The sequence below is a fragment of the Budorcas taxicolor genome, chromosome 20 (assembly GCF_023091745.1).
Source record: "Budorcas taxicolor isolate Tak-1 chromosome 20, Takin1.1, whole genome shotgun sequence".
NCBI classification, from domain to species: Eukaryota; Metazoa; Chordata; class Mammalia; order Artiodactyla; family Bovidae; genus Budorcas; species Budorcas taxicolor.
Window position 1 is genome coordinate 25,678,449 of NC_068929.1, and position 10,662 is coordinate 25,689,110.

General features: G+C 40.6%; 1 non-coding gene across 1 annotated transcript; it reads left to right on the forward strand.

Annotated features, from left to right (window-relative positions):
• The first annotated feature begins 10,307 nt into the window (after positions 1–10,307).
• Positions 10,308–10,380, forward strand: TRNAS-GGA (transfer RNA serine (anticodon GGA)). Its single transcript has one exon. It is a non-coding gene; the product is annotated as a tRNA-Ser (tRNA).
• The last annotated feature ends 282 nt before the right edge of the window (positions 10,381–10,662 follow it).

Here is a 10,662-nt window from a genome sequence, read left to right on the forward strand (position 1 = left end):
AACTTCTAGAATGCCTGTTTCGAAAGGGGCCCACTCTGTGTAGTATGATTTGGGACCGACCCCACCCCTCAGTTACAGGTATAAAGCTGGATCCTATCCCTGACTAATTGGAATACTGTCTCCATGGCTACAGTGCTGATTTGAGGCACCACTCTCAAGCTAGACTCATCAGAACCTTCTCTGAGACTTTTCTACAGGAACTATCAAGAAAACATTCTCTTTCTATTAGGGTTACTAAAAACGGAGGGAGGGCAAATTTCCAGTGCAGAAACTCTGGAATTCTTACCCTGCCTACTATGTGGCTCTTAGAGGTAAACATAGTTAGAACCCTAATGTCTGTCCTCTCGGTCCTTAGATCTAGTCCTACCTGAAATAATGACCATCCCTGGACTTTATAGTAATGCAAACAAATTTTCTTTATTGCTTTACTAGTTTGTGTTACATTTCTGTCACTTTCAGTTTAGGAGTGTCTATGAATTTAGGGTCTTTGTCCTGTAGGCTGGCTGATACTATGCAATGCTTTCTTTCATCCGTGATATCCAAAGTCAGTTGTGAAAGACATTCAGTTTCTGGTAAAGGAACTGGCCATCTGAAACAGCCAATGGGGTAAGTGTAACAATTCCGGTGTTTTTCTCCCTTTTGTGTCAACACTGTGGCTAACCCAAAGAAGAATCAAATTCACTTATCCTATCTATAAACAAGTTTCCCTTTAAAGCAGGATTTCTTTTGTGGAAAATAAATTGAAAAGGAAACAATTTATCCTATCCAATTTTCCTCTATTACCCAGGGCAGACACTCTTTTCATTTCCACAGAATGAAAGGGGCATCTGAGAAAGACTCTGGGAAGTCTCCCTACAGTTAGCATTCTTTTCTACTGTAAAGAATGGATTCAGCCAGACTTCTGGTGTGTAAAATGAATAGGTGAAGGAAGGCAGTCACTTTAAGGGGAAAAAGTTGGTGACTCAGAGTGAGAGAAAAGCATAATTGCAATAAGAAAATAAACTGGATAAGAGAAAAAGAAAACTGAAACAGAAAAATAACCTTATTTAGAATTTTCTTTGTTGTTCTTTGCCTTAACTTACATGCAAAAAATTTATATATCAATTCCATAATCATTCATCGATTAAAAACAAACAACAAAGTCCTATAAAGTCCTATAAAGGACTGACCTAGGCAGAGGCTAAATGCTGAGGACGCAACAAGGAATAAGATACCCATAACTCCCTCTATATTTATAAAAATCAAAGTTTGATTGTAGGCAGGATTGAGGAGAGGAAAGAAATAGATGAGGGAGATTAAGAGGTGCAAACTTCCACTTACAAAATAAGTCTCCGGTACCAAATTTACAGTGTGAGAAATACGGTTGATAATTATGTAATATCTGTGTATAGTAACAGATGTTAACTAAGTTTAATGTGGTGATATTTTCAGCATATTATATGTAATATATAACATTTCATACAACATATATTGTATAATAATATAATCTAGTATTTTAATGCATAATTATGTGATCTATTATATGTAATAGATTACTTGTGTATGCATCTTTATATATAAATTTGTATTGAAAAAAGCAGTATTACACATTCTTTTCAAGCATATACTGAACATCACTAAAAATCATCAAGTGGTCTTCCCAGGTGTCTAAGTGGTAAAGAATTTACCTGCGAATGCAGGAGATACAAGAGAAGTGAGTTTGATCACTGGATCCCCTGGAGAAGGAAACAACAGCCCACTCCAGTATTCTTGCCTGGAGAATCCCATAGAGGAGCCTGGTGGGCTGCAGCTGAGCAACTGAATATACTCATCCTCAGCATTTAGTGTTAGATCACAGGCAAGTTTCAACAATTACAAAAAAAAACTGAAATCCCGGTAGTTTGTTTGGGTCATTATAACAAAATACCATAAACTGAAAGTAGTCAAAATGAAAGTTGCTCAGTCATGTCTGACTCTTTGCAACCCCGTGGACTATATAGTCCACGGAATTCTTCAGGCCAGAATACTGGAGTGGGTAGCCTGTCCCTTCTCCAGGGGATCTTCCCAACCCAGCAATCAAACCCAGGTCTCCTGCATTGCAGGCAGATTCTTTACCAGCTGAGCCACGAGGGAAGCCCACCCAGCTGGCCTTCCCAGAAGGCCACAGAAATGTATTACTCAAGTTCTAGAGGCTAAGTCCAAGATCAAGATACCAGAAGTTTCACTGCCTGCTGAGAGTCTGTTTTCTCGTTCACTGTGTCCTCATATGGTGGAAAGGTCATGGTGATCATACTGAAATGTATAAAAATATAGAATCACTATGTTGTGTACCAGGGACTAAATAGTGTTGTATGTCAACTGTACTTCAAAACAAATAAATAGACTCATAGAAGAGATCAGATTTGTGGTTTTCAGAGGTAGGAGGTGGCGGGGAGGGGGAACTGGATGAAGGTGCTTAAAAGGAACAAACGCCCAGTTATAAGGTAAATAAGTCCTAGCGATGTAATGTGCAACATGATAAACATAATTAACGCTGCTGCATTGTCATCCATACCAGCCCCTGAGAGCTAAAGTATGCTTGTGTTAATTTATCCCCCTGTTTGTTTCTAAAGCACCTGGCATTTGACAGAGATGTTTTCCATCTGTGCTTTAAGAGAAATGCTGTGGTCAACTGCTCTGAACTGGCTGGCTCTGATTTGACCACAGAAACATACCTGAGCAGATGAGACCTGGAGGTAATCGAAAGTTACCTTTGCTTCATTACCACGCTAAGATCTCTCCCCAAGGAGGGATTTGTTCCCTGCTAGGCACAATTTGTACCATGTGCAAAGAATTGTGGAAGACTGTGTGAGCCCCAGCTGCCCTTGGCTGCTCAAGGAAATCTATCTCCACCACTTTATTAGAGCCCTGATGACAAGTCTCCCTTCTATTCCTTAAAATTTCCTGGCGAAGAAGGTGTTTTTAGAGCATGAACTCTCTCTTCTCCATTCCTTGGTCAATGAATAAAGTTTCTGCTCTGCTATACCAAAGTCAGTTTCCTTTGATTGGCATTTACAACTCCAGGCAAAGGACCCAAATTAAAGGATCCTTGATCCATTGGGGATTGGTAACAGTATGTTATATATAAAAGCTGATAAGAGAGTAAATCTTGAGAATTCTCATCACAAGGGAAAAATATATCTATACATCTATAAATATATCTATTTCTTTAATTTTGTTTCTATTTGAGATGATGGATGCCCACTGAACTTACTGTGGTAATCTTTTCCTGACATTCGTTTTCATTTCAAATCATTATGCTGCACACCTGAAAAATATAAAGCACCCTGTATCAATTATATATCAATAAAGCATAGAAGAAAAAAGTTTAAATAAAGACCAGATGAATGTAAAAAAATTGATTGTAGGAAGGAAAGAGAAATGAATAGCAAGAGTCCACTGTATCATTGCGTTGATGTTCTCCTAATCCCAGGAGGGTGCTTAGGCCATTCTGAAACCAACCAAGAAGGAAGCTTGGAAGACAGGACACTTGACTCAGACCTGAGGATCTCAATGTTGTGGTGAGCTGCTTTTCTGACAACAGAGTTAAGCAAGAGAACTCTATTGGGAATGGCCTGAACCTGAAGTTTGGTGGGTTAGGGGGTGCATAAGTGACCCAAAAACCATATGTAGACGTACGGAAGGGAGCTGGACTTGGCCCAAGATGATCACCCAAAAGGGTGGGGTGACTTCAGCAAAAAGGTGGGTCACCTGAATCCTAAAAACTATCAAAGAAAAACAAAGCCAGATGCTGGTTAAAGTGGTAAAGACAGATTTTAGTTAGCACTACACTGTTGCCATACGGAGAAGATTCCAGGGTAAACTGAGCCCAACTTTTAGTGGGATTTGTGCAGAGGTGGCTGGGCAGTTAAAGGGGAGAAAATGGAATAAGGAGGGGGAGGGCCTTAGCAGAGTCAGGGAAGTGAAAAATTATAAAAAGCTAAAAGGGTGGGGTGGTGCCTGTGAATCCCATCTGTGTTTGTTAGTTGGCCCTTATCAAAGTCTCTTTTCCCACAGAGAGGGAGGCAAGGCTCTATCTTCAGGTGTTGGCTGCAACAGTCAATTCTTTTGGCAGCATGGAGTTTTCTAGGGAGGCACTTTAAGGGAGTGAGACGCATCCTACAGATGTGGCCTTGAGCTGTTAGAAACTATGTTTGTGTTTGTTCTAATCTTTACAGGCCAAGGTTGAGGCCTACTCGAGAGAGGGCTCAGAAGTGCCTGGCTGAAATGTAGTCAAGAAGAGAATCTTTGTCAAAACTCATGTGAAAGTGACAGTGAAAATACTGCGGAGCATGCCCAAGATTTTGTGCTGAGACAGACAAGAGCCATTCTAGAGAGTTTAAGGGACTTCCCAGGTGGTGCTAGTAAAGAAACTGCCTGCCAGTGCAGGAGATTTCAGAGACTCGGATTAGATCCCTGGGTCGGGAACATCCTTTGGGGGAAGGCATGGCAACCCACTCTAATATTCTTGCCTGGGGAATCCTCCATGGACAGAGGAGCCTGAAGGGCTATACTCCGTAGGGTCGCAAAAAGTCAGACACAACTGAAGTGACCTAGCACGCAGCAGGAGGAGAGCTTAACCATAAGGCTGCAAAGGAATAAGGGTTGTTTTCTGTTTACACTGGTCCAATTTTAATAGTTTAGTAAACTATTCACACACATTCATCCAGTACCTCCTCTTCCAAATGTCCCTTAAGAATGAATCTATTTGCATATACAAAGGGTAAGGTGCTTATGCAAGTGTTTATGCTTATATGTAAATGTATAAGAAGTCTCCTGGTTTTCATGATGCTCTTAAAGGTCTATTGATCCCAAAGTAAAAAAAAAAAAAAAAAAAAAAATCTTACCCTAGGCCAACGGGTCTAAGCTCTACATATCTACACCCTCCTCCCTTTTTTAATAATGTTCTGTGGTACCCCCTTTACTTAAAAAAACTGGAAGCAATTTGTAATAAAACACACAGTTGGATGTGTAAATGCTTAGTCACAGTTTTACTGGAATGCATAATGGAATCGTCATATGTCTGTAGTGTTGAAAAATAAGACAACAGGCCCAAAATGGAATCCGTTATGCCAAGGCCCATGTTGCCAAACCAAAACCTAATTACAGTTTCTGTTCTCCCAGAAACGGAATCTTAAACTAGCTAATCAAGAATCATCTGATCAGCACCAGTTGGGTAAACTGCTTGACAGACTCCTGCCATCAACTGAAGGAAAGTAACCCTGCAATAACAAAATGCTTCTTTTTTTTTTTTTGCCTCCGCTAACTTCCTTGTTCCTCCACCCTTCTACAGATAAATCTTTCATGTTCTACAGCTCCTCGGAGCTCCTTTCTATCTGCTAGATTGGATGCTGCCCAATCCTAAGCATTTTTTGCCCAAACTTAAACTTTTTTATATAGCTCAGTAATTTCCTAACAGTTTCTGTATGTGGAGCTTTTGACTGCAAAAGCTATAAATGCAGACTAAAACAAGTGTATTATTTTGATTTAAATAACATTAGTTGACATGTTACTACTGCTATTATCTCAGAAGTTCTGAATGTTTCTTGGTAAAGTTCTCCATAAAAGGAGGTACAATTTTCCTTCAGTATATTCAGTAGCTGCAATCCCAGAAAATTCAATGTACATTAAAGTCAAGCAAGAAATACTTGGTATTTATCTTTTAAAAGAAGTAACATTGATTACATTTAGCTTTACTAACTGCTACCTTTGTAACACTCAAAAAACACTCACAAATTTCCAGCTCACCCTCAGGGGACTATCCTGCCTTTGGGTGCTGTTGCTCTGGGAGGGTCCTTGAAGGTCATCTACTCCCACTTCTCCCTCCGGCCTTTTCAGTTCCTGCCTACCCCTCCCTCCTACCTTTCCAGTTTAAGGGGAATTTCTGGTTTAAAGAGAAACCACTTTGTAGTATTTTTCCTTTAGAAAAATTGAGAAGATCTTGACATCTGATTATCCTATACAGAAAGCCCGAATCTTGACTATGTTTTAGATGCTCTGTGTGTGCTTGGTCCCTCAGTCCTGTCTGACCCATGAACTGTAGCCCACCAGGCTCCTCTGTTCATGGGATTGCCAGGCAAGAATACTGGAGTGGGTAGCCATTCCCTTCTCCAACGGATTGTCACAACCTAGGGGTCAAACCTGGGTATCCTGCATTGTAGGCAAATACTTTACCATCTGAGCCATCAGGGGAAGCCTAAAACTCCCCAAGTCACTCAGGTTCTCAACCCTCCCTTTTTAGTGATTTTCCTTTTAGAAGATTCTCTGTCTCTATTTGGGGACTCTCCTGCAGAAAATCCTGGAACCATGCTGACTGACCTTATTACAGATTTACCTATCTCCATTTCAGGTCCCTTGGAGCAGCGTATTTTCTCAGCTTCTCATTTTCCTCAGCCCTGATCCCCAAACCCTTTAACCAATTCATCACTCCAGCTGAACGTCAGCTGAATGTTTCTTGGTAAAGTTCCTACCTCAGTGAGATAAAGTTGTATAATCCTTCCATTTCCTTGCTTTTCTCACCTGCCAAAGCAACAGCTTTCTACAGTAGCATGCACCCTGGCACCCTGTTATGGAGGATGAGGTGGAACGCTGAATGAAGATTTCTACTGCCAAGCAGGAGGATGCCAACCCAGCTGAGTCTGGTCTCCAGGGGATGAAACTGGAGAGAGAGAAAATGGAGTCCTATCTTAAAGCCAAAAGCCACAGTCTCTACTCTGTTTTAGAACAGGGTTGCTGTGTCCAAGGACTGAGTGGGGCTGGAGGGCATTTGCCTCAGGAGCTGAACTTCCAGCAGCTTCTCCTTCCAGCTAGCTGGTCAAGGGCAATTTGAAACTTCCTTCCCTGGTGGCTCAGAGGGTGAAGCGTCTGCCTGCAATGCGGGAGACCCAGGTTCGATCCTTCAGTCGGGAAGATCCCGTGGAGAAGGAAATGGCAACCCACTCTGGTACTCTTGCCTGGAAAATACCTTGGACAGAGAAGCCTGGTAGGCTACAGTCTGTGGGATGGCAACGAGTCAGATGCGACTTCCCTTTCACTTTCCTTCTTCTTAGGCTTCCCTGGTGGCTCAGCTGGTAAAGAATCCACCTCCCATGCGGGAGACCTGGGTTCGATCCCTGGGTTGGGAAGATCCCCTGGAGAAGGGAAAGGCTACCCACTCCAGTATTCTGGCCTGGAGAATTCCATGAACTGTATGGTCCATGGGATAGCAAACAGTCAGACCTAACAGCAACTTTCACTCATTCCTCCTTGTGACACCTCTAAGCCTCCATCTAGAAAGAACCAGAAACCCAAATAGAAAGTAAAGTGGCAGAAATTTCTTAGAGATAACTTTATCATTCATAAATTGGGTACATAAATAAATTTGCAAAAATCATTTTGCTACTTACAGACCCAAAGGAAAAGGAAAATTGTTTTGAGTGTTTATGTGTGTGTGTGTATATATATACATATACACATTTTTATGTATTTTAATTTTTAGAGAGTGGATTTTTTTTAATTGAAGTATAGTTGATTTACAATGTGGTGTTAGTTTCGGGTATACAGAACATGTATACGTATATGCTCTTTTTCAGATTCTTTTCCCTTATAGGTCATTACAAAATATTGAGAGTGTAGTTCTTTGTGCTACGAGTAGGTCCTTGTTGCTTATTAGAGATGGATTTTTTTTTTTTTTTAGGTAAATGGTTCTACTAACTAGAATGGCAGAGTTCTGAAACACGGTCATATGAAATTAAAAGTGTCATATAGATTACGCCCAATGTGTTGTAATGTTCTGCTCATCTGAGATTTTACCCTTCTGCATCTGTGTCAAGTACACTTATGGTCCCTGACTTTCTTTGAAGAATCTGATATCACTTGTGTTCAAGTGTAGTATTGATATTTTGCTTTCAGATGCCACCACTTTAACCTTCATAAAATGCTTAGATGGTTGGTCCCTTTTCCTTTCACTAAGAAATGGGTACTGACATTTAAGAGTAACCTCCAGGTGGTTAAATTATGAGTAATTACTTTACTATTTTTTATCTTCCAGATTTCAAATAATAAACAGGTATTGTGTGTTTTCATTTTTAACTTTGAGATGGTGAAAATACAGAAAAGTGCAGACAAAAACATAATACTCATGTTTCTATAATCTTAAGTTCATCTATAACATTTATATTAATAATTTACCAAGTAATATAAAATGAGTATAACAGTTACAGAATGGAAGCATGAGATGATATGCTTATCTGACAGATTCAAATCCGCCAGGTGGACTTTCAGCATGACCTCCACTCTTTGTGCTGCTGATTTTTTTTTTCTGGTTATAAATAAAATAAAACTTTATCTTGTAGAACATAAAAAGCCAGAATGACAGCAGAATCTGAAGAGAGAGGTCATTACTAACTAACTACTCTGAGTACAGAGGTTCTTTTGGAATGATAAAAATGTCTTAGAACTAGATTGGCTGCACAGTTATTTAACTTCTTTATTTTTTTGTTATTGTTTTTTTTAGTCTTTTGGCTATGCCCCTCAGCATGTGGGATCTTAGTTTCTGAGCCAAGGATTGAACCTGCACCCCATGCACTGGCAGCATGATGTCTTAACCACTGGACCACCAGCCAAGTCCCTTATTTAACTTCCTGATATGCATACAGTCTATCGACACATTCTACCTGCAGCTTTCTGATACGTAAGGAATGACTAAGAAGGAAAGGAAAAGAAAACATGAGTTGTCTTATGTTCAATCCCTGGGTTCAGTCCCTGGGTTGGGAAGATCCCCTGAAGAAGGAAATGGCAACCCACTCCAGTATTCTTGCCTGGGAAATCCATGGACAGAAGAACCTGGCAGGCTATAGTCCACGGGGTTGCAAAGAATCAGACATGATTTAGTGACTAAACCACCACCACAATACAAGGATTACTGTTTCTTAGAACACCGCCTTTTTTTTTTTTTTTTTTTTCCTGTTTTGGAAACTACCAGTTCAAGCAGATAACCTGGCCCCTGAGGGCTGTCAGGGCTTCATTCATTACTCAGTCATAGATGCAGTATGCTATCTTGCCCTTGGTTTGAGTCTTATGGAACTCCCACACACTGTGAACCCACGGAAATTGTGTGACCATGGGCCTCACAAATTGTATGTGCAAATAGAACAGCAACAAGTAGCAGACACATCTATTGTACATATCTCTTCTGTTGATGCACAGGCTTCATTGTCTCAACAAATTTCTCTTGCAAAACCCAAGTTCAAAGATAAAATTTTTAAGAGTTTCAAGACTGTGACAGCAGAGCATTAAACTCTTTCTGAGCTCCTTGTCCTGTGTCACTGTATAGGTTGTATGTCCAGGAAGCCCACTCTCATTCCAGAGCCCAGATTCAGCCTTCTCAGGACGTTGACTGGGTCCTGAGCAAAAGGAAGAGCCTGGGAAATTACTTTGATATTTGGGGACATCATTTGGAATCAAAATAAATTTTTAAAATCATTTTACTTCAACATGGGATAGAATATTTAATAGAATTATGGGTCAAAAATTTAGATATTGCTAACTGGCAACTCTCTCCCTTAACTCCTGTCACTGTTTGATTTTCTAATTTCTGTTTCTTTATATATTCTATTTCTCTAGTTTAAATTGAAATATAATTGACATTTAGTACAAAACACAGATCTTAAGCGTACAGTTCACTGACTTTTTACCTATGTATCCAACTATGTATGTATAGGTGCAATATGGAAAGTTTCCATCACCCAAGCAAATTCTCTTGTACCCATTAACAGTCAGTAGCCACCAATCACTCTCCAAAGTTTGTGTTCTTTGCCTATTTGGCTTTTCTAGAACTTCACAAAAACAAAAGAAACAAAAAGTAATTAAAAACAACAACAGCAAGAAAATAATTTTTAAAAAGGAAAAAGAGAAAACAGAGTCTGATAGTGTATATTCATTTGCGTCTGCTCTGCGTAGTTTTCTGAGATTCATCCATGCTGTTGCAGGTAGAAATTATTCACCCATTCCAGTGTTAATGGACGTTTGGGTTGTTTCTAGGTTAGAACTACTGTAAATTAAGCTGCTATGAACATCTGTGTAAAAATCTTTGTGAGGATATTTGTTTCCATTTCTCTGGGTAAATACATAAGAGGGAAATACTGTGTCATAGAGTGGCATATATTGTACTTGAGTAGAAATTGCCACAGAGTTTGCCTAAGTAGTTATATAATTTTACACTCTTGGACTTCCCTGGTGGTCCAGTGGTAAACAGCATGCCAGTGTAGGGGATATAGTTTTGATCCCTGGTACAGGAAGATTCCGGGGCTTCCCTGGTGGCTCAGAGGTTAAAGCATCTGCCTGGAACGCTGGAGACCCAGGTTCGATCCCTGGGTCAGGAAGATCTCCTGGAGAAGGAAATGGCACCCCACTCCAGTACTCTTGCCTGGAGAATCCCATGGAGGGAGGAGCCTGGTGGGCTACAGTCCATGGGGTCTCAAAGACTGAGCGACTTCACTCACTCACTCTCACTCGCGGGAAGATTCCGCATGCCACAGAGCAGCTAAGCCCTTGGGCCACAACCACTGAGTCCAGGCTCTAGAGCCCATGCATTACGACTGCTGAAGTTCATGTGCCTGGAGCCCATGATCCACCACAAGCTGCTGCTGCTGCTAAGTCACTCCA